This window comes from Manis javanica, chromosome 14 (genome assembly GCF_040802235.1).
Source record: "Manis javanica isolate MJ-LG chromosome 14, MJ_LKY, whole genome shotgun sequence".
Classification (NCBI taxonomy): Eukaryota; Metazoa; Chordata; class Mammalia; order Pholidota; family Manidae; genus Manis; species Manis javanica.
In genome coordinates, this window is record NC_133169.1 from 78,123,598 (window position 1) to 78,148,801 (window position 25,204).

Genomic DNA, 25,204 nt, shown 5'->3' on the forward strand with positions numbered 1-25,204 from the left:
AAGCCAAATGCCACAGCTCAACAAATGCAGACTGGCATTAGCAGACTCAAGGGCATGAGCCAAACCAATGGGAAAGGAAGCAGAATTCAATCACAAAGCTAGGGAAATAGTTGGCATCAGGTCTAAATGTTGAAAAAAAAATGCAAAAATACCAGTTGAGGAAGGGATGGGAAGGTGAGGTATGGGAGGGAGAGTCAGTTGCATTTGATTCCGGTGGCCTAAGTCCCTTCTTTTCAGAGCAACTGGAAGAAAAGGCTTGGCTTGTCCATCTGCCGCTTGGGAAGGTCTACTGATCGGATAAGCATTGTCTCTGTGTCCAGTGCCCTCCCTCAGTGAGCCACTGGGTCAGCGCTGCAGACTCCTGGGAGGCTGGATCTTTCTTGCAGGCTGGGTACACGTCTAAATACAATTAGGCTCCAAATTTAATAGAAATAATGCCATATGTCAACCCTTTTGTATTAGTTTATTTTTTAAGATAGGAATAATCTATTATTTCCACTAGAGTTGTGATTTTTATGCTGAGAGATGTGAAATAATTTGATTAAGTTTATAAACAGCGTTAGAATGTTTAAGTGAATTTGGTTTGCTATAAGCTCAGCCTATTAAATTAATAAGAGTAATTTAAGTGTGTGAGTAGTTGGGCTTATTTGTGTTATAAATGTTTCCTGCTAGGCATTTGTAGAAGAAAAATGAATGTATTATAACTTATAACAGAACTTCAAAGAGTGAAGGGAATTTAATTATCCAAGTTTGTAAATGAGCCCATTGGTTTAAGAATTTGGTCTGATCAACCTGAATTAATCAACCATTACTAAAAGAAACAGTAAAGCTGCATATTTTTTACTTTACTGTATTTATCAACAGGATATTAAGATATGTAAGTTCAGCTTAAATTCTTAAGGGAAGTGAGGTTTTAAATATGTAATGTTAAACAGATTGATTAAAAATTTACAACCTAAGTAACATATACTTTTCTTACGTGAGAAAAGGCCCCATTCAGATTTCCATGAAAATATGACTCTACATAAATCTCTTTAAACAATGAAATGATGCTTCTAAGTACAGACAGTAGTATCAGCAGAAATCATTCATTCAATAAATGTTGCGGAGTACCTACTAGGTGTCAAGCAGGGTTAGGTGCTGGATATACAGTAGTAACTAGAAGAAATCAAGTCCCTGCCCACGTGGATTTTACATTCTAATAGGAGAGAGAGGCAGTAACACCTACATATTATATAATATTCCTGAAAATGTATTTCTAACATAAGGAGTGAAGGGCAGAGTAGCATAGTGACTCAGGGCATGGCTTTTGAAGCCAGACAGCTGAGTTCAAATTCTGGCTCAAATAGGTAGCGGCCTTGTGACTTAAGACTCTTGGGTGCCTCCATTTCTTGATTTGTGAACTGCAGATAATGTAGCTACCCCACAGGGTTATTAGGAAGTTGAATAAATCCATAGTACATCCTGTGTACCACTTAGAACATCGCCTGGTACACAGATGTACTATGGATATTTTGTTATAGAAAATGTTTAGTAACAAGTACCCTATGAAGGAAAATCGAGCAGGGTAGGGGACAGACAGTGACACATCTGGGAAGGGGGAAGGAACAATTTTGAATTGTGTTCAGGACCCATCTCCCTAAAGACAGGTCATGTGACCCAGGGGCTGCACTGGGAAGAGCTGTGTGGAACTGGGGAGGGCACTCTGGGCGGCAGGGCGGGTGAAGGTTCCGAGGACAGGCCAGGTTTGATGTGCGTCGGGAGGGGTCAGTGTGGGGAGGCAGCCAGAAGGCAGATCACGGAATGGCTTTTGGATTCATTCAAAGTGTCATGGGAAGTTACTGGGGGGGCTAGATTAGGGAAGTTATATGATCTTGTTTATATTTTTAAAGGATCTCCGGCTGGTGGGTGAGGCTGTGCCCATAGGGGCTGGGGTGGCTGCAGGGAGCCCAGGAAGGGACAATGATGGGAGGCATTCTTCTCAACCTAGTTTCCCTTAAGAATGGAAAATGGGGGTGACTTGGACTAGAGTGGCAGCCCAGGGGTGGATGCAGGATGTAGTTTTGATGACCGAGCCAGCAGGATTTGCAGGTGGGATATGCTTTGACAGTTGAGAGCCTTATTACTCAAAACGGGGTATGTGGACCAGCAGCATCAGTACCCCTGGGATCCTGTAAGAGACACGGAATCCCAGGCCCCGTGCCAGACCTACTGAATCCAAATTGCATTCTAGTAAGATTCCAGGCCCTTCTCTGCACAGTGAGGGTTGAGAAGCACTAGTCTAGGGTAGAGCTATGAGGGGGGCTGGCTGAGGTGGAACGGAGGACAAGGGTGAGAAGCCCAAGGACCTTCGGCCCCAGGGTGACGGACGTGCTTCTGTGCAGGTATTGAAAGCATTACGGATGGTGGCTGTAGAGGTGGCGGAGAGAAGTTGGTAAACCTTCAGTGTCCGAGGTGGGGAGTGGCTGAGGGGAGAGGAGAGACTGCAACAAGGGGGAACTCCGCGTGTGCTGGGGAAGCACTGGGGTCCGTGAAGGAGTAGGGAGAGAGGAAAATGACCTGGGATGGACCCCAGGAGCACGTCCAGCAGGTTGGTATCTTAAGTGCGCACATGAAATCAGCCACCACCTGAGGACGCTTCCAGAAAAACAGTGTCCTCAGAGGCAGCCGGTCTAGGTTACAAAATGCAACACTTATGCACCATCCAACCCACAGCTGTCAGGTGCCAAACCCATCAAAGGGGATAGGCAGAGCCTCCCTGGGTTCTCTTGGGATTCAAACGTGCTATGCAAATATCTGCATCGCTAAACATGAAATGCTTTAAAGTCATGCAAAAGTTTAGTTAAAGAATGTGTTTGTGGATATGAGATAGTGAGATAGGCACACAACTTCAAAGGCACTGATAGTCTTTTTAAGTTGTTAAATAAACATAAAGCATTTACATAGGAAGTCCTTAAAAGATTTTATTTTATTGCTTATACGGCATTCAAAAAATATTAACTTACTGAATCCTCACAACACACGTATGCAGTAGGCACTATTCTACGCCCACTTCACAGATCAGTAAACAGAAGCACAGACAAGTTTAGGTCTGTTCCACAAGACCTCACAGCTGGTGGAAGAAGAGTTGGAATCGGAAACGACAGCGTCTGTGCTATAATCACTGCGCTGCTTCCCTTCACCTCAATGTAGAAAAAATTGCTTTGAAAAAATAAAATCAAAGACCCACTCGATGTAAGAAATTCTAAGCAAACTGGGCTCCCTTTCAAAGTAGTCTTATCCCAGCCTCATTCCAGACAGATCAGAAATGAGTCTTCTAGTTATGTCCAGTGCCTCCAACTGCCAAGGTATGGCTTCCTCACACTTAACCTGAAATAGTGCTGCTGCCATTTAAGCACATTTTCCCCCTTGCAGTTCTCTGCAGACCTGTCTGCTAGGCTCTGAACTTTTAAATCTGTTCCATTTCAGGCACACCCCACCCCCTCATCCTTTACCTTTCACATCTTAGAAATGTCCTGTGCTGAATCATTACATTCATTAGACTAAGTCCAAAATGCAATTGATACCCTTGCTAATCTTTCCTTTACTTGGAGCATTAGAAGTCAGGAACATCAAAGGTGGTGTGGCAGAGTGTCTCTATGTGACTCGAGTGGCAACATCTCCGTGGCAAGGCTCTGAGCACAAACACATGTCACCAAGGAGATGTGCCTCCTGTACTTGACTCTCACTCTCAGTAAGTACAGCCCAGAGGTTCTGGCTACATATATACGGAGGAAACCACAGTGCAAAACCTCTACCTGTGGCCTTAACTAGCAATGCCAAGAATATCTGTGGTTATCCAAGAATTCGATGATAAGAATTCAGTGGCTCCCACATTTGAGTCTGAAAACTATTAAATCAGAACTAGAAGAAAGCAAATGTGTGCAATGATCTGTCCATGTGGATTTAACCCATGCCAATGATACAGGCCAAAAGTGTGTGCAGGGGACTTAATTTCACAATGTGATATCTTTTAGAATCCCTGAAATTCCTTTTAAAATATATTTTTAAAATCTACCATGGCTATCATAGAAATAAGTGAAGTGAATCGAGCAGATGTGGGGTACAGGACACTCGTGGGCACAAAGCAAAGGTCTGCTTGGAAACACTGGGAGCTTGCCCCTCCCTGCTTTCCCAGGGCCTCCCTCAACATTTGGCTAAATTATATATATATATATGCAAAACGTAGTATTTAATCCAAAGTCCCTAAAGGCTGCTCTTCTGATCCCTACCAGCCAGCTAAGAAAGTCGGCTAATGAGTTCTAAATGCATAGCGATCTTTGAGTCAGTCAGTGGGGACCCAAGGGCCAGCCGTGTCACCTGGCTGCCAATAATCAAACTTTTCAGGCCACCTTAACGTTTGAGCATCAGACCCCCCATAGCTATAAATTCAGGATAACCTGCATTTCTTAGCCTGTTTTTCATATCAACTCCCTAAGGGGCCTTTTTAATTTTTTTAACCTCATCACTTCCCATACTTTAAAACCACAGGATACTATAGATCTGGTTTTATACTGTATGTATATTTCAATTTTATAAAGAAGAAAATGTGTTCATTCCCCAGAAACCAATGTTTGCCCCCTTGGAGGTGACACCACCCCTACTGAGATGTGAGGGACAGTGATGTCTGTTTTCCAGGGTGTCCAGCAGAGTGAAAGCATGACCAGGAACCAGGCACACTCCAGATCTTCCTCTCACGGAGCTGACAGCTGAATGGTTTAACTAAGTATTTGCGTGCCTGTCTGAGAACATGGGACTCACCATAATGCTTCCCTGTACAACACGTCGCTAGATGAGCCTTCGTGATGTAAACAGATCAACAAAATTGTTCACCATCCCGAGGAAACGTCTCTAGCGCTGCTGACGGCCTCCAAATTGTCACAGAGCACAAAGCACAGAATCTGAGCTGGCAGACACTGAACGGGCCCGTCACTAAACAAGTAAATCAGAGACATTTCTGATGTGTGTGTGTGCGTGCGTGCGTGTGTGTGTGTGTGTGTGTGTGTGTGTGTGTGTGTGTGTGTTTGTATTTGGACCTTAGTTCTCAGGAAGGAGGCCCTCAGTGCAGCTACAAGCAGGTGTGTGTGTGTGTGTGTGTGTGTGTGTGTGTGTGTGTGTGTGTGTTTGTATTTGGACCTTAGTTCTCAGGAAGGAGGCCCTCAGTGCAGCTACAAGCAGGTATTGGTAAGTGGTATGTCCAGCTAAAACCCTTCTAAGAATGCTTGCATCCTTTTTAATTTGTGAAATTTTAGTAAAGGAGAGGCAGGACATAATATTCAACTGTCCTGTGACTTGATAACATAACTCAAGATTAATTTTTTAAATTCCTTTATGTTAATTATTAAATTCAAAAGAGACTCTTATACACTGAGAAGTGTCTATGAAACAAGCTTTGTTCATTTTTCCATTTTCCCTAATTTCTGAGCTTTTCAATGAAGTTAAAGAATCACAAAAGAAAGGTTCAGGCTCAGACAGGGCCACAAACAATTATTGCAAGGGCCTGACTCAAGGAAATGTCCCCCTCTTTTTTTTCCCTTGGCAAAACAAAGTTCCTCTTCTTGACTGACAATAAGAAAATCCTTGTTTTCTAGCTGTTTTTAGGAAAGAACACTATTTGCTAATTTTTAGGAGGCTGAATGAATAGAAGACTTTCTCAAACCCTGGCATGTCTGTTCATCCCAGTGTGAAATAAAGCAAAACTCTGCCCAGAGAAGCCAACACATAGAATCTATTGCTACTAAGACATGAAGAATGAAGGCAGCACAGAGTAGGAAAGAGACCCTGTGACAGGGTTACTTCTTCTTAGAGGGAAAATGCCATCCGGCCTTGGAATTTGCCTCTCTGGGCTGCCAACAGTGTGGAAGCAGCAGGGGCAGGGAGAGGACGTGCTCTCTGGGCCTGAGGTCGTGGTGCACACACGCTACCTTCCCCAGCTTCTCACAGCACTAAAGGAGAGGAAGGTCAGCTGTGCACATTTCCACACATGGGCCCCCACTTCAACCCCTCCCCTCAAACAGTTTTGAAAAGAAATGTTTTCCAACTAGTTTTTCTTCTTTGGCGCATCAGCTGTGCTGCAAGTCAGGGGTTCCCTCAAGCAGAAACGGCGGATCATCAGGGCACAGAAACCCAATGGGCTGCTGGCCCTTCAGCATTTGCTTTCTTACCCTCTTCTCCCCCCTTCGGCACTCAAGTGTCCCCAGGGCTAGGTACACCACCCCCTTCTCTCTCTCTTTTGGAATGCATGCCAAAACCTTACCTTCTGTGAGGTTTGAGAGCTGAGCGGGAGGGCTGCAGCACCCACCTCAGCCTTCCTACCCAGCAGCCAAAGAGCCTATCACCCTCCGACCCGCTCTCCAACACACGCCACTGATTTGTGGAGCTGTTAAAGCACCGAGCCCTGGGCTGGGCCCACTGACTCATCTACAGAGGAGTCAGCAGAATGGACCTTGTGACCATTCCACCAGGACATGCAGTAGAGCCTAGCCTAGCACAGGCATAGGGATGGTCTGATGGGTGGATAGATGAAGCGATGCATGACAAAGAAACGACGCTGCCTTAGGGAGCTTGTGGCCTGTCCATCACAAGTAGCCATAGTGGGAAAATCCCACGTGGGGAGAGATGCTTTAGTAGGTGAGGGATGAGAAAGTGTTTAAGAAACGCTGAAGACAGACACATAAAGACATCTTAAAATCTGTATCTGAATGGTCTTTCACTATGAATATTTCATTGAACTACTCCAAACATCATTAAACAGAAGCAACCCCATATTTATATCAAGTAAACTCTGGTGCATTAACCGAGATGTCAGTATGATTCTTCTTGTTCTAGTGGGATTTATTATGGAGGGACATGCCACCATGAAACTCAAGTTTAGTCAGCCAGTAAAGGCACTAAAATTGCTTTCTTTGAACTCTTAGGAAGCAGTGTATTTAAAAGAACACTAGATAGAACACACAAGGATAGAACAGGGCTTCTTCAGGAGTTGGTAAGGGCATCCTTCGAGGGTCCAAGTATAGCTTGAATGACACTTAGTGTGGATGAGAGGATTTGAGAATTAAATTAATAGTCGGACGAGGTAACCTTGAAAGTCCCTCTCATTTCTAAACTTCCAAAATCCTGTGACTCTGACACAGAGATGTGTGCATTTTAGGACTGCTGATGTAGGTCATACAGAATTAGGAAGAACTTTCAGAGCAAGAACCAGAGTATATTACTTCCTAGCTGACTCTCCTAAGTAGTTGTCATTGAATTTGAAATGACAATATTTTGAGATTTTTGAAGTTTCTAATATTTAGAAGCATAACAATTAAGTTTATCATTCAAACCAAGGCCTTGGGTAGAACGAATTGTAAGTATCTTCCATTTATTGAATTTGGATGGTTGTCATTTCTTCACCAAGCTTGCTTTGCATACAGAACTGTATCTTCTATTTCACAGACACCAAAGGTCATCTGACGGGAATTCCCTCCATGAAGGAGGTACTTGGGCTTGTGCTACCTGCCCTAGTCTCTTCTTTCAACATCTTTTGGGCTTCTCTAAAATAAACCCCTTTAATGTCCTTCCTCACCTCTCTCTTCCCATGTTCAGCATATCTTTAAGTCCCTACAGCATGTACCGCGTCACACAAGTTGGAATCTCTGAATCCTCTTCAAAGCCTTCTCTCTCCCCCATTCGGCCCTGAGTACTTCTCCCAGTCCGTGGCCCATGGAAGGCTACATTTCTTCATTCGGCCCAATCTTCTGGCCTCGCTCCTGTGATAGCTTCTTGTTTGGCTTCTTGTTGCCAGATGCCCTTTACCGAACTGCTGCCAGGGTTTTCCAATGAAAGTACAGGCATCCTTTCTGTTATTCAGAAACCTGAAACCCCTTCAGTGTCCCTAGCAGAGTTTCTGAAAGTGCGGGATATAGATAGTGACACAGGCCAAGATTTTAGGAGATATACGAGATGAATTTCACTAGCACAGAGACTCAGAACTAAAGATTATCACCTCTCTTAGTGAGTCATTTATTTTCATTTTGAGCCTTTCTATATGTCTAAGGAAAAGCATCCGTTTATTGCTATAGGTCAGGACCAAGCCTTAGACATTTGCTCATCTCCCTTTGTAACAAGCCTAGAGGCTCAGCTCAGAGCAGCAGTGAAGGAACAGTGTCAGATTAGAATTTAGTAACAGTGTTTCATTTCCTGAATGTATTAAAACAAATGACACAGGTTTATTATTTACTATATTGATGGTAAGTTCCTTTTAAAGGGAAGGTATTCAAAAGAATATCCATCTAATAAAGTTCTAATAAAATATAATACAGGTGGCCCAAACATCACAAAGCAGGAATTTGAGGACAGACTTACAGACTAAAATCTAGACTCATATTCTCCCGCACATCAACCCCAGTTCAGCCCATCTCCCACCACACCTCTCCTCCGTACATTCTCTGCCGTGGTTGAGGCTGCCTCTCTGCCCGGTGACCAGGCCCCACACCTCCCTCCTCCGTATGCCTTATTGATGCCATTCCGTCTGTCCGGGCTACCCTGCCTCACTTTTTGGCCTTATAAAATTCTATTCACTTTAAGTTCCAAATCAAATGTTTTCTTTTCCAGGAAGACTTCCCGTAGTTTTTAAATTACGATTTAATGACCTGTGTGCTTGTCCCTCAGGTATGATGCTGATTTTATTCTCTTTCATATTAGAGTTTGTTTGCCCATTTACCCTATTATACTGTGAATTCCTGGAGGACAAAGACGATGCCATTTTTATTTATTTTTTATTTTTTATTTTTTATTTTTAAAAATTTGGTATCATTAATATACAATTACATGAGTAACACTGTGGTTCCTAGATTCCCCTCCATTTTTATATTTATGCTCCCCACAACCTAGTAGGAATGCCAATATATGTTTTTGTAGCTGAGATGATGAGTGGGAATTTTCTCTCTCATCTCCTCGCCTGGCCTAGAACCTGTTTGTAACACTTTTTTTTCTTAATAAAATACTACCTTTCGAAATAGGTCTTAATATAAGAACAACTCCAACTTAGTGAGTGGAAAACAACTTATGAAACAGTTTCTAAGTCCCTGAAGAGGGTAGATTTTTATTAGTCTCCTCATTTAAACTCATACAATTCAGTTTTTTGCCTGTCTTTTTATTGGAGGGGGAGGTGAGTGGGTGAGGAGCTGTGTTTCAGTTTAATTAGGTCTGAGGACTTGAGAAAAGGACTTTTAAAAATTTGCAAAACATCCATAATTAGCCACTGATTCTTTTACCCAACAACTATTAGGATATATTGATTGCTGGCTTTGTTCCAGGTTTTATGCTTGATGCTGGGCAGACAGAAAATCAAAGCCACCACCCCTGCCCTTGGGGAATCAGCTGTGAAGCAGTTACTGGTGGATGTGGGGATGGGGGCCTTGTTGCTTTGCCTCAGGTGACTCTCAACTGACACTTAATGATCTTCCTGAACACCAGCTTTGTGCCAGTGCATGTGCTCGGTCCTGAGGGCGTGTATACTTCTCTGTTTTTTACTTCATTTGCCACAGTATACAATTTGTGACTTTCACCTCCTAAGATAGTATCTGGCCACTCAATAATAATGAGCCCCCAGGCTTGTAACACGATGGACTGTGATGATTTTGAAAGTGCTAATAATTCGCCTGGCTAAATACCAACTGACTTTGGTAGAACTTGCGTTCTCAGCAATTCCAGCCAGGTGTGTGGAAGTTATCTATCAGCCTCCAAGGATGGTCTGCCCTGTGAGGGCCACACTCACTCAGGAAGAGCAGCTTACGGCTGTGCCCAAAGCAAACTCCTAGGGACAACATGGGCTCACTTCCCTGTTTGGCCTCACTGCCTCCTGGTACGAGAAGGACTGACCTGGCATTGATCCAAAGGGTACTGAAAATACGACACTCAAATTTTATGTACAGCCGACCCTTCAACAACCCAGGAGTTGGGGCACTGACCTGGTGGGGTTGAAAGTCCATGTATAACTTCTGACTCCCATAAAGTCTTAACTACTAACAGCCTACTGTTGACTGGAAGCCTTACCAATGACAGTTGATTAACCTATATTTTGCAAGTTCTATGTACTATATAGTGTATTCTATAACAAAACAAGTCAGAGAAAAGAGAAGGTTTTTTCAAATTATCCCAAATCTCCAAAGAAATTTTTCAACATATTCATTGAAAAACATCTATATATAAGTGGACCCATGCAGTTCAAACCCATGTTGTTCAAGGGTCAACTGTACATCACTCAGATTATATATATATATATAATGGGGGAGGGAGGAATACCCTGACATGTCTAGTCCTTAAGAGACTTGCACACACACACACACACAGCCTTTTCCTCTGTTTTCATGAAAGACTAAAGACACGTCTGAACAACCACCTTAAAATGGAGATGCACCTTGAGCAACACAAGTTCTCTTTCTGATTGAGTCATATTTTCCCTTTGTGCCTAGTGGTGATTTTAGAAAAGACTAATTAGTAGAATGGTTTTAGTAAAATACCAGTGACTAAATACTGATAATGAAAAGCTGAGGAACATAAGGGTGGTTCAAATGCTGTGCTTCCTTTCAAAACATGTCAAGACGATTCATCTCAATCTGAATACAAGTAGACAAATTAGAGATACATTCTTTTTAAGACTTAGTCTACCTTGGTAAGGCTTAACCCACATGATGGCTTTTTTTTTTGTCTTTTCTTTTTTATAATGTCACCTAAATATGTTAGCTCACCAGTAAGCATAACTCAGGATTTCTTCCTTCCAACAGTCTATAAAAAGGGGATGTAATATATGCTGAGATCAAGAACATTCAAGGCTATGTGCAAAATAGATTGGAAAGTGGTTAAGACAACGTAAGGCTGTATTGGAAAGGTACAGAAATCTGCAGCATTCAAAAAATAAACTTGTTTTGAGAAAGAAGCGTGTTTCAATTTTTAGTCACATCCCACCTATCTGTCTGAAGCATGAAAAATGTGTCCATCAAAAACATTGGAGAAGGAAGGGGAACGTTATTTTTACCTAGATTGAAAATTGCTGCAAAACAATAGTCCTCTGGGGCCAGAGCAGGCCCAGCCAAAATGAGATGTCTCTCCAGCCAGTCTGAAGGATCAAACAGAATGAGGAAGTGAGGAGGGGGGAGCAGTGATGTGACAATTATGTGAAATTCTTATCAGGCACAAAAGCCGCTAAAGTTATGCATCTTCTATAAAACATGTTCTGTGGATGCTTTCTTAATTTAATATAAAAATGTTATCACAGCCATGATACTGTCCCAGATATATCTTTGCCGAATTGTAGCATCTTCCTTTATCTTCTTCTGAACAAACGAGCATTAAGTTTATGGAAAAGGCACTGATGCTTAAGAGACATAGCAAGGAAACCTCACAAGAGGACTTACTGGAGTCACATAAAAAAAATCAAACAGGAATTCTTTTAATCTCTTACTGGTCAATTTCTCCCATGTTGTTACATAAGCTGACTTTTCTCCTAGTCAAAGGAAAGTCATTCTGCTAATGTTCAAGGACTACGTTTTGGAGGATTCAATTATAAATCCATCCCAAAACCTGTTCCCATACAACTTCCAGAACAGATTTCTTAATCAGTGTTTATACTGATGTTACCCAAGGTCAGTGAGGTCAAAACCCAGGAGACTACATCCCTCAATAGATTGCTGCGTTGTCTTCAGGTGAACAGAGGAGACAGTTTTTGGTTAGCATATATTAAAAATGAATTATCCCAGCATCTAACTAGTACTAATCAATAAAGGTTAGGTCACTGATTAACATCCGTATGATACTTATACCCCTATCACTTGAGCCAATGTCAATGCTTCCTCCTTGGTCACCAAAGCACTTTATATTTAGTCTTAAATATATTATAGTGATTATTTGAAAAAGAAAAGAAAAACCCTTCTGACTTAAGTTGCGACAAATATAAATTCATTGTATGAATCTCAAAGTAAAAATAGAAAAAGTCATTTGTAATTGTAAATTTGAGAAAAATAATGTTATTTTAAGGTCAGGGGTCAGCAAACTTGCTCATAAAATGCTACATAGTAAATATTTTCAGCTTTCCAGACCACATATGGCTTCTATCAAATATTCTTACCTCAGACCACATGATTTTAAAAGGTGAAAACTGTTCCTAGCTCATGAGCTGTCCAAAAACAAGCAGTGGGCCAAATTTGGCTCACAAGCCATATTTTGCCAATCCTTGCTTTATTTACATAGCTCAACACACTAGAAAAAAAATTTTTATTTCCTCAATTCTTCCTGATATTTGTCCCTACAAAATAAAAATGATCAACAGGAAGTACAAAAGAAGAGAGACTAACCCAAATTAAATCTCTAATAAAAGTAAAACTGGATATAGGGCCATAAAAAATTCTTATGTTACCTTTCAAATAGCCTACTTGGACCCCTTCAGTGCTACAGTTATTTAAAGATCTGATTGTATGACAAAGTTAAACCTTGTGGTTTAAAATTAATGATGCATTTTTCCACAAGGCTGTGGTCAGGATTCTCAGATGTTCTGCAGACTATGGTGAGTAGCACTTGCTGTGTACATTTCTAACAGGAGCAATGCTAGGTTGTCTATTAATATTAACAAGGCTTTCCAGAAATACCCATGATATTAAACCCACTGCAGGACCTAAGCTGAGAGGCAGAGGGGACAACAGGAGTGATCTTAGAAAATGGGAAGTTTCATGAAAAGAAAAATGGTATGCTACTTTAGAGTCACTCACATACATCTGCCTGTTTCTCTGTATGGTAGAGTTCTGTCACCAATGTCACCTCCCTGTTTGCAAGTCCCAGTCAGTGATTGTAGCTACACAGATGGTGAGAGCTCATAACGCAACCAATACACAAGATAAAAGACTGAGAAACTCTGTCAGAAGTGTGCATGCTCGAGCAGAGTAAATGAAAATACTTCTAGGCTGAACACTGAGAAGGGTTTCAAGCAGTGCTGTACCATGCCTGTCATGTTTCTGTGAGGCCTCCTCCCTGTCAGTCCAACACATAATAAAGGTTTCAGATTCCCAAGACCAATGTGCATGCAGTCCTCAAAAATAACAACTAGGCACAGCAATAAGACAAGAAAAAGAAATAAAGTTATCCAAATCAGAAAGGAAGCCTAAAACTGTTGTTATCGACAGATGACATGATGCTAAATTTAGAAAATCCTGAAGTTTCCACCAAAAAAACCTGTTAAGAACTAATAATGAATTCAGGAAAGTTGCAGGATACAAAATTTGCAGAAATATGTGGCATTTCTATATACTAACAATGAATTATCAGAAAGAGAAATTAAGAAAACAGTCCCATTTGCAATTGCATGTCAAAGAATAAAATACCCAGGAAAAAAATTTAAGCAAGATTAAAGACCTGTACTCTGGAAACTAAGACACTGATACAAGAAATTCAAGACAACATAAATAAGTGGAAAGATATTTCATGCTCATGGATTTGAAGAATTAATATTATTAAAATGGCCATACTCCCCAAAGCAATTTACAGGTTCAATACAACCCCTATCAAAATTTCAATGGCATTTTTCAGATTCTGGGAAAAATATGGTGGCATAAGAATTAAAGGCAGAAACATGCTTCCAAAAGCACATAAAACACAAAAATACAGCAAACACAACTAAACCTGAAAACGATCTGAAGACTGCAGAACTGACTACATGGATCTGGGGAAGAAGAGATGAACTCACAGAAAAGGTTAAAGTGGCAAAGCCAATATCAGATGAGATACAATCCCTCAACCTACCCCAGCCCATAGGTGGGAGGAAGAGGAATAGAGTGGGGATGGAGCAGGAGCCCAGGATTGCTGAACACCTGACCCTAGAGATCTCCTCCAGGAACTTGAACCCACTACATGGTGCTCTGGTGATTAGTGGAGCTGGAAAACAGACAGGCAGAACAGCCATGGAGGCTGAGATTCCAGCCACTTGTGGAGAACAGGCATGCTCTACTGGCCCCTGAGACAAAAGCAAAGTGGGCAGTTTGAAAGACCTTCCAGCAATGGGAGGGGTGCCAGAAGGGCAAGGGTTACACAGAGCTCTCTGCTCAGGAGAAAGGGCAGGTGGACAATACCTCCCAGACCACCCTTGGCCCAACAGGTTGGTAACTCTTGGGAGCCCCAGATCCTCCATCTCCCTCACTGGCCAAGCAGTCCCAAGGCTCCTCCCTGTGGCACGTGGCCTGTAGATGGCTGAATTGGCCCAGCAGTGGTGTCAGACTTTGCTGCCAGGTAGGCAGCGGGAGACCCTTCCAGCTTTATTGGCCCTGTTTCAGGCCAGCTGGGGAACTGCTTGTGCAAGCCATTCCTGGGAGCTCCTTTCTCCCATCAGTCACTGGTCCCACCCACCTGCAGGCCCCACTATTGCTGTAGCCTAAGCAGAGGGTGGCTCTGCCCACAGCAACTCCAGCAGTGTAGCATGGAGGCTTCTCCCTGTGTATGTGACCAGCTGACAGTCCACAAGGCCTGCCTGAAATCAGATCACTACAAGCCAGGCAGACAGGAGCTCTATCCATTGCATGCCCAAAGCTGGGGTTCCTGCACTGGACGGGGAAGTGTCCTGAGCTTCTGGGCACTAGAGGGTGCCTCCTTCATAAAGTTATTACTCCATAGGAAACACTGAAAAAATGACGAGGCAGAGGAATTTGTTCCCAACAAAACTACAAGACAAAACACCAGAAAGAGGGCTGAATGAAATTGAAATCACCAATCGTCTTGATAAAGACTTCAAAGTAAAAGTCATAAGCATGCTCATAAATCTACAGAAAAATATTCAAGATTTCAGGGAGGAGCTCAACAAAAAGATAGACGACCTAGAAAAGAGTCACTCAGAGTTGAAGAGTACAGTATCTGAAATGAATCATACATTGGAAGGATTTAACAGCAGACTTTCACAGGTTGAATAACCTGTAAGTGATTTGGAAATTAGAGGGCAAGAAAACAATGAAACTGAAAAACAGAAAAAAGGATCTCTAGGAATGAAAGAATAAGAGAGCTGTGTGACCAATCCAAACAGAACAATATTCACATAGTAGATGTACAAGGAGAAAAGGGAGACAAAGGGATAGAAAGACTGTTTGAGGAAATAATTGCTTAAATCTTCCTCAGTCTTGCCAGGTAGAAGATTCTTGGTTGGAGGTCCTTCTGTTTTAGTTCATTAAGTATATCATGCCAACTCCCTTCTGGCCTATGGAGTTTCTCCTGAGAAGTCTGCTGATAGCCTGATGGGGTTCATTTATAAGTAATCTTTTTTTCTCTCTGGCTGCTTTCAGTACTCTCTCCTTATCCTTGATCTTTGCCATTTTAATTATTATATGTCTTGGTGTTTGTCTTCATGGGATTCCTTTTGTTAGGGGCTCTCTGTGCTTTCATGACCTATGTGCTGTTTCCTTCCCTAAGACTAAATAGCTGTCACCAGTGAAAATAAACTCAAGCAAAGGTAATAGACCAATTAATTACCAAGTAAGTATGAAATTAAATCAACTACTAACAAAATCAGTCAAGGGATACACAAAAAGTGCAGAATATGATATCTAATACATAAAATCTGGAGGAGGAAGAAGAAGGAGAAAAAAAAGTACCTCTAGATTGTGTTTGAAATAGAGTAATCAGCAATTTAAGATAGGCCATTATATTGTAAGGAAGGTGTCCTTGAACTTTGGTAACTACAAATCCAAAGCCTACAATAGATATACACACATAAAAAAAAAAAAAAAGAAGGGAAGGAAGGAAGGAGGGAAAGAAACAAAGAAAAGAGAGAGGAGGAAGGAAAGAAGGGAGGGAGGGAGAAGGAAGGAAGGAAGGAAAGAAGGATGGAGGAAGGGAGGGAGGGAGGAAGGAAAGGAAGAAAGAAGGAAAGAAAGGAAATTGAAAGAAAGGAAGTCAATCACAACACTAAAGAAATCCAACAAATAATAAGAGAAGAGTATAAGAGAGGAAAAAAGGAACAGAAACAACCAAAAAACAATCAGTATAACGGCAATAAGTACATATCTATCAATAATCACCTTAAATGTAAATGGACCGAATGCACCAATCAAAAGACATAGAGTGGCAGAATGGATAAAAAAGCAAGACCCATGTATATGCTGTCTACAAGAAACTCATTTCAGACCCAAAGACATGCACAGACTAAAAGTGAAGGGATGGAAAAAGATATTTCATGCAATAGGGAGAAAAAAGCAGGAGTAGGAATAGTTACATAAGACAAAATAGATTTTGAAACAAAGAAAGGAACTAGAGACAAAGAAGGGCATAAAGACTAAGGGGTCTGTCCAACAAAAGGATATAACCATTATAAATATGTATGCACCCAATATAGGAGCACCTAAATATGTAAAAAAAAATACTGCAGAATTAAAGGGAGAAATAGATTGCAACACATTCATTTTAGGAAACTTTAACATACCACTCACATCAATAGACAGATCAACCAGACAGAAAATATGTAAGGAAACAGGCACTGGACAACACATTAGATCAGATGGACTTAAAAGATATCTACAGAACATTCCACACAAAAGCAGAAGCACACACATTCTTCCAAGGTGTACATGGAATATTTTCCAGAATAGATCACATACTAGATCACAAAAATAGCCTCAATAAATTCAGAAAGATTGAAATTGTATCAAGCAGCTTCTCCAACCACAATGGTATGAACCTAGAAATAAATTACACAAAGAAAACTAAAAAGCATACAACACATGGAGGCTAAACAATATGCTTCTAAATAATCAGTGGATCAATGACCGAATTAAAACAGAGATCAAGCAATACATGGAGACAAATGAAAGCAACAACTCAACAGCCCAAAACCTGTGGGATGCAGTGAAGGCAGTTCTAAGAGGAAAGTACACAGCAATACAGGCTTACCTCAAGAAACAAGAACAATCCCAAATAAACAGTCTAAACTCACAATTTAAAAAACTTGAAAAAGAAGAACAAATGAAGCCCAAAGTCAGTAGCAGGGGCATAATAAAGATCAGAGCATAAATAAATAAAATTGAGAAAATTTCAATGGCATTTTAACAGAACTAGAACAAAAAAATCCTAAAGTCTGTATGGAACCAAAAAAGATCTTGAATAGCCAAGTCAATTTTCAGAAACAAAGCTGGAGGTATGACACTCCCTGATTTCAAATTGTACTGTAAATCTACAGCAATCAAAAATCAGTTACTGGCATAAAAACAGCCATATGAATCAATGGAACAGAACTGAGGGCCCAGAAATAAACCCATACATACATGGAAATTAACTTACAACAAAGGAGTCAAGAACATACAAAAGAGACAGTGTTTTAAAGAAATGGTGCTGAGAAAGCTGGCGAGCCACATGTGAAAGAATGAAACTAGACAGCTATCTTACAGCATACATAAAAATTAACTCAAAATGGATTAAGGACTTGACCGTAACACCTGAAACCATAAAATTCCCAGCAGAAAACAGGCAGTAAGCTCCTTGACATCAGTCTTAGCGATATGTTTATGGATCTGACTCCAAAGGCACAGGAAACAAAAGCAAAATGAACAAGTGGGATTACATCAAAGTAAAGAGCTTCTGCACAGCAAAGGAAACTATAATCAAAACAAAAAGGCAGCCTACTGTATGGGAGAAGATATTTGCAAATGTTACATCTGATATGAGGCTAATATCCAACATATATAAAGAACTCATACAACTCAACAATAAAAAACAATCGAACTACAAAATGGGTAGAGCATCTGAATAAACATTTTTCCAAAGAGGACATACAGATGGCCAACAGGCATGTGAAAAGATGTTCCACATACTAATTATTAGGGAAATGTCAATCAAAACTGTTGCTCTTCAGCAACAAGAAGGCGGGGGGACAAGCAAGACCAGCCTGTTATCCCAGGGCTGAGCGAGAGGGCAAGTGTCTGGCAGCTTGGACACCCTTCCCTGAGATCCGGAGAAAAACAAAACCACACCAAGCTGGGAGATGTGTCAGCCTCAAGGGCGCAGCAAAACTCAGCTTTATTCCATCAGAGGCTTAGTTATATAGGGGAAGATAAGAAAGTAACAGAAACCAATGGGAATTGATTATCTCATCTGTCACTAGGGTCTTTAGGCAGGTTTCGGGTTAGGTGGGGAGGTGGAGTTAGAGCCAAGAGCGCGTGCGCGGGAAGCTAGTTAGGCCACGAACGCGGAAGTAATGAGGAAGGATGGAAACCTCCAGTCTGCGGCCATCACAGGCCTAGAAGAGGCAAAAGGTCCCAACAAAAACCACAATAAGATATCATGTTATACCTGAATATCAAGTATCAAAAGGACAAGAACAACAAATTTGGGAGATGTGGAGAAAAGGGAACCATTGTACATTGCTGGGAGTGTAAATTGGTGCATCTACCAACCATGTCATTCAGTTATCCCACTTCTGAGTATTTATCCAAAGAAAATAAAATCACTTAATTAAAAAGATCCTATGTTCACTGCAGCATTATTTACAACAGCCAATACATGGAAACAACCTAAGTGTCCAACAAAAAATGAGTTGATGAAGAAGGTGTGGTGCGCACACACACATGCACACACAATGGACTACTACTCAGCCATAAAGAAGAATGAATTTGCCTCAACATGGATAGACCTTGAGGGTGTTATGCTAAGTGAAGTAAATCAGATGGAGAAAAACAAATACTGTATGATTTCACTCATAAGTGGATCTGAAAAACCAAAACGAACAAACAGAACAATACAAAAGCAAACTCATGTGTATGGAAAACAGGCTGATGACTATCAGAGGGGAGTGAAGTTGTGGGGTGGGGGAAATGGGTGAAGGGAGCCACCTGTATGGTGATGGGTGGTAACTAGACTTGGAGATGATCACTTTGTCATGTACACTGGTTGAATTAAAATGTTGTCCACCTGACACTTACATAATGTTATACACTGATATCACCTCAAAAAAATAACAAAACAAAAAACAAACCTCAGCAAGAGCTATTTTTGCCCCCGCTTCAAAGCAATTTTAAATTAACACAGAACTCCTCATTAACCTCTGTTAACTTACTAAATAGTAAAACTCTAATTGCTTGCAAAGGAACCAATTTCTCGAAGATGATAAAAGAGACATAAGAATTTTTTCCACATTTAAAATACACTATTCTCATTAGTAGTATTCTCTATAATGGCTCTTATAGGGCTAAACTGTAGTACACGAAGTCACCCACGAAGTGTAACTGATCAGCGCTCTGTTTCCTGACCAGTGGGCACATACCTGTGCAGAGACATTCACCTCACATGTCCTCTCAGAGGCACGGTAGTTGGTGTTGCTCCTGACTGATAGGATTAGATGACTCAGAGGCCTTATTGGGCCCTGATATTAAAGGGCTCTGGGGATCATGATGGTACCAGATATGGTCTATACCCTTGAGGAGTTTGATTCAGGTGGGGCTTTGGTACCCTCACTGCACATGGTGCAGCATACCATAGGCACTCAAAGAATCCCTTCAAACTGGAGAGAGAACTCACTCCCTAACCTACCCAGGATCATAGTTTTGAGCATATTATGCCAGTAAATGATGATCATAACTGTCTTCTTGTTTCTTCTTCAAGACCACATCAAACCTGCCAAGCAAGGCACCTCCATTCCTTTGGCCTTCCAAGCATCCATAATCATGCACCTACCCACAACCCAACAAATGCCAATGACCTTGGTAGGGTGGAAGAATAGGGCTCCAGATGACACAACAGGTGAATGGAAGACAAGAAGAGGAACAAACACCATGAATCTATCGAAAAGGGAAACTCTTTGAACAGGAATATGAAACCTGACAGAGTGACCTCTCACGTCCCACTGATATTTGCTGAGCTTCTTAGAACCTATTTTAAAAAACAAAATAAAAACACCTTGCTAATAACCAGAAAGCACAGTTGGCAGATGTAATAACAGTAGCACATCTAAGAATCTCACCCCTTTCCAGACATATAGTAAGCCAGAAATTCTAAGGGCTGGCCATCACAAAGCCTGATTAAAATTACCAACCAAAGCTGGTCTTTCTGTAGCGCATGCTTCATTTTGTAATGCCTGCTGAGGCAAAAGCATAAAACTATCCCCCAAATAATAAGTGCAGATTCAGGATGATTCTCCATAGATACCCAACATAGCCCCAGTTTCATCAAAAACAGAGAGCTTATGACCCCAAGCATGTTCAATCATACGAAACATTAGGAACCATTTCTTTAAACAAAGAAACTCACTAAATTTAACTTTTCACTATGATCACCGATAAAAGATATTTTCTGCGAATCCAACTCGATCTGAATACTTTGTGCCTTACTTCATGGCTTTCATATTTACAGATCATGATTCTTATGCTATTTCCTAAGAGGTTCTAAAGCCACTAAGTCTGCAAAAAATTATTTTTAAATGCCTTCTTCTGTTAGAATAGTAAAAACACCTTGATAAACTAAAGCAGTACATTTGATGTAACACAGAAAGCTTTGAGAACTTGAAATCTAGAAGACCTGAAAGCAAAGATATCAGCCAATAGTCACTCAAAAATCTTTTGCCCCTGAGTCACTGTTGAATACTGATATCAAATATCAATTGCTACTTCCCTGTACATTGTACTAAGGTATCCAGTCATTGATACAAAGCATGTATGCAGGATAGTAAAACAATGGTCATCTGGTCAGGCAGTCCATGGCTACAGCATCACACTTCCAAAGTCATGACTGTGGACTGCCATAAAATCTAGCAAGGTCACACAAGGGGATGGGAAGCTTGGGTTTTTAGGAATAGGATTGCTGTGAACTTTAGCTATCTTGCAAGCAATAGAACAGGGTCAGACATGTTATATAAGTATTTACCTCTTGTTAAGAAGATAGTTATGGATCAATGAAAACAAATTATTGCCTCAACTAGAGGGAAAAAAACATCTTAAATACCCCCATTGGAGGCAAGTGAGGAACATCTTTACCCTTAGTATAAAAATGACAGATATTCTCTGGAGTTCATTTTCATAGCTACTGTAATCACCAAAACAATGGAAGAACTGGAAAGATATTTTTTAGGTCTGGTTGAAAACAATCTCCCTTGCTCTGTCCTCTCTTTCCTGTTACTAGCAGAGTGGTTACTAGAGAAGGAACACTTCAGGGTAGGAAAAGAGCAGCAAAGAGCAGCACATGAAGCAGAAAACAGAACAAGGGGGTCAAGTCTCTTCAAAAAGTTCACAGTCCCCTGGGGATGTGCAGCTGGGTTTTTTCCCAGCTTTAGGAGGCAAGACGGATTTTGAGAAAAGCAAAGTACCCATGGTTTCTGCATGTTCAGAAAATGCAAGTATGAAAGTGAATATATAAGCCGTAGAAAATACTTATAAATCATATGTCAGGAGTGGTAACCAGAATATATAAAGAACTCTCACATAAGACAAATGACCCAATTTGAAAATGGGCAAACAATGGACATTTTGCTTAAGAAGACAGACAATGATCACACAAAAGGTGTTTGCCATCATTAGTCAGTAGAGAATTGCAAATTACAACCAAAATGAAATACTACTTTATACTCATGAGAATGGTTACAACTTAAAAGTATTTAAGTGTGTGTGTGTGTGTGTGTGTGTGTGTGTGTGTGTGTGTGTGTGAGTGACTGACTATGTTGTCAAGGCTGTGATAAAACTGGAAGCTTCATATATAGCTAATTTCTGGAAGGAATGTAAAATGGTACAGCCATTCCTAGACGTCTACCCAAAAGAAAAAGTCTGTTCACACATAGACTTCTGTGCAAACGTTCAGAGCAATCCTATTCCTAACAGCTCCAAAAAGGAAACCTAAATGTGTATTAGTTGGTGAATGGAAGAACAAAATGTGGCAATCCTTACAACAGGATACTGTTCACTAATAAAAAGGAACAAACTGGCGCACTACAACTCGGCTGAACATCAGAATCTTTAAGCCAGGTGACAGAAGCCAGATGCAAAAAGTATATATTATCTGATTCCATTTCTAGGAAACACTCAGAAAAGCAAATCTATGGAGACAGTATATCAGAGGTGGCCTAGGAGGGGACAGAGCAGGAACTTTGCAAATGGGAACTTTTTGGGGTGATAGAACTGTTATAAAACTCAATAGGAGTGATGGTTGCCCAGCTCTAAATATCTATTAAAAGGTATTAAGTTATACACCTAAAATGTGTGTCAATTATACCTCAATAAAGTTTTTTAAAAACCCACAAAAATGATGAGAATCCTGTTTTCTTTTTACACTTTGGGCAAAAATTCTGGTGAAACTCTGAGGGAAGTTTTTTTTTTTTAATTCCTTTATTTATTCACCACACATTTATGGAGTAATGACCATGTCCTCCAAATGGCTTTGACTTCACCACCACACTAGGTTTAAATATCTGATTATTGGGCCTTTTCCAGTATCCCTAGGAATTCGGCAGTGATCAGACTATTAATCCATGGGCTTCTGAATCAGGGACAAAACAGGGTTGGGACTGACAGAGTGGGAGAGTTCAAAGATGGGAGCCTCAGGTTGCTTGAACAGATGAGATACTGTTCCAGCAGGCTGGCAAAGTGGAGAAATAGCACTCCAGTGCTTCCAGGGGAGCCAAGCCAAGCAGCCTTGCTCACAAACAGTGGGTGCTCTGCGCCCCAACACCAGCTCTGAGATAAAACCTCTAAACCCACCGTATTCCCTAACCAAATTCTCCTAACATTAAGCAGGCCCATTAGTATACACTAAGGTCATAAAAGTTAAATGGATTTGTCCAAGCTCTGTGAATGATCAAATTTTGTACATTTAATTGCATGAAAAGGCACTTTGCTTGTCTTGAACTTCTTGTTATCATAATGCTATTTTTCAATAAGGTAACATTAAAAATTAAGGCTATAAACCTAACAAAGAAATAGAACATATAAAATCTTGTAGGCAAGGAGGGAAAACTGAGTTTTCTTCAATCAAGCCCCAGGTATGTCTAAGAAATATATTATTTTTCTTAAAAGACAAAAGAGCTGGAATGTCAAGGCATCTACATTTAAATGTTACATTCTTTTTAGCTGGCATATGGCTCTGAAGCTAAAGTGTGCGAGCATGCTGCCAGGATTGCATACACACGCCCTGCTGATCTAGTGCACAGGGGACCCAAGGGCTTTTCCCAGTCAGAAGACACTCAGGATCCATATTCCACCAAACCTGTACAGAAGCATGGATGTCAGGATGGGGAGGACTGTAATGAACCGACTGGATTTCTAAGCCATCTGCTTTTTCCTTTTTTCTGCTTGAGGATGATCACTAACTGTACTCTTCAAATCGGACCTCAAAGCATCTTGCCAAAATAAATCCTCACTGTTCTCTCAAGAGGTAGAGCAAAACCCGAATCATATCTATCTATTCGTGAACAGAAAATTGAGCTTGAGAGAGCATGGGCTTTTCCTCCCAAAGACCTTAATGACCGATTTATCTGGCAAACATTATACTGAGCATTGATTCTTTGAAAGTCACAGATGTGTGATGAACGCTTTCAAACTGCCAACTTTTATAACTTGAAAGGCCCGTTTTAAAGTTGTGACTCATTTATGAGCCTAAAAATGCTGTATCTGTATGTATGAATCAGACCCTGGAAGTATAAGTTTACAAAGTATTATATTACCATCAACCACAAACTACAAACCCATTGATGAAATGCTTAGAGTTTACTGAGCACCAGCTGAACCTTGACATGGTAAGAAATCATCTAATTATCCAGTATATTGTATTAAATCAAGTGCGGGCACGATGTTTCCCAAACACTGCAGTGCACATTTTATAACCACCTTTACAACTATTGAAGAAACTGGATCACCAGCAACACGTTTCAAGTTTACATCAATAGGAAATATGGCATCAATGCTTAGATCTTGAACAGGAGAAGGGCCCTAGGTGAGTATCCTGAAAACAAAGTAAAAATCTTGGATGGCCAATCAAGAAAACCAGCTGTGTTAAAAAACGTAGCTCCTCGTTCCATATTCTCTGAAAACTGGCTTAGAGTACATAAAAAAGAAGAACAAATGAAAACTTTTTTGAAATGAGAAACTTGAAAATCAGATCCCAGATCTTTTCAGCCTTCTAAACAGGTTAGCTAGCACATATGGGAACTTTATGTTCAGTTTTATGTAAAATTGTGTTCCAAATAGGGGCAGTCATCTTAGTCACAAAAGGGTGACCACCACAGTGCTGAGTTAGCATCCTGGATGCGAGCAACTCCCACTCCGCACTGGGCTTTACTGGGTCTCCGGAATAAGGGTATTCATTTTACCTTAGTGTGTACAAAACACAGATGATACTCAGGACCCATATTCCGTAGAAAGTTGATGAATACTTTCAAATTCATATATCCTCTATGAATTGGTTGCTAAAAGGATGGAAACCTGTGTAGTTAAAAAAATAGGATATTCTCCTAAAGGGCTTTCCTCAGCAACTCCTTTGTAATACTGATGTCAGAAGACAGAACCAATCCTTGTATTAAAAGCAGCTATTTTATAGTAAATGTGTGTTGTGTAAGGTTTTACTATAGAGCATAATTTGATTGTTATATTCCACAATATACTATGTCATAATAAAGGAAGTTTCAAGCATTACAGAAGTCATCTTCCAGACAATTTTTAAAAATGCAACATAGAAGACTATTAGTGACAGACTTTTTTAAAAAAATAAAGTCTAACTTGATCAATAGAGAAAATCAAACATATTCTGCAGACCCTGAATAGTAGATTCTAAACACTATTGAAACTCCAGTCCTCAGGTTGTCTTTGATAATTTGAAAAGTAAGTACCAAATTAATTTTTATCTCTTAGTTTTTAGTGATGGAAAGAATTTATTCTTGATCCATTTAAAATGCAGTTTAAATTATTAGAAACTACTCAAAACAATTTCCATTGTTTGCTTCTCTGATTTTTCCCCGTGAAAAAAATTAGTGTACACACTAATTTTTCCATTCTTAAGTCATTTTCAGAAAATTTTTTCCTCTTAGCTAACGCATACTTAATGCTCTTAGAGATAAGACAATGAAATAAACAGGAACAATAAATTTATTTGGCCACCGTCTTTACCAAATGAATCTTTTCCAGTGACCAAAGAGGCATTTCTAATTTCTTACAGGTTATGACAATGTCTGCTTTTCCACTTGGTACCA

The 25,204-nt window shown here is 40.5% G+C and overlaps 1 protein-coding gene across 7 annotated transcripts in view; it reads right to left on the reverse strand.

Annotated features, from left to right (window-relative positions):
- Positions 1-25,204, reverse strand: part of KCNN2 (potassium calcium-activated channel subfamily N member 2) — a 338,557-nt gene that overhangs the window by 67,385 nt on the left and 245,968 nt on the right. The gene's annotated exons all lie outside the window — the stretch shown is intronic.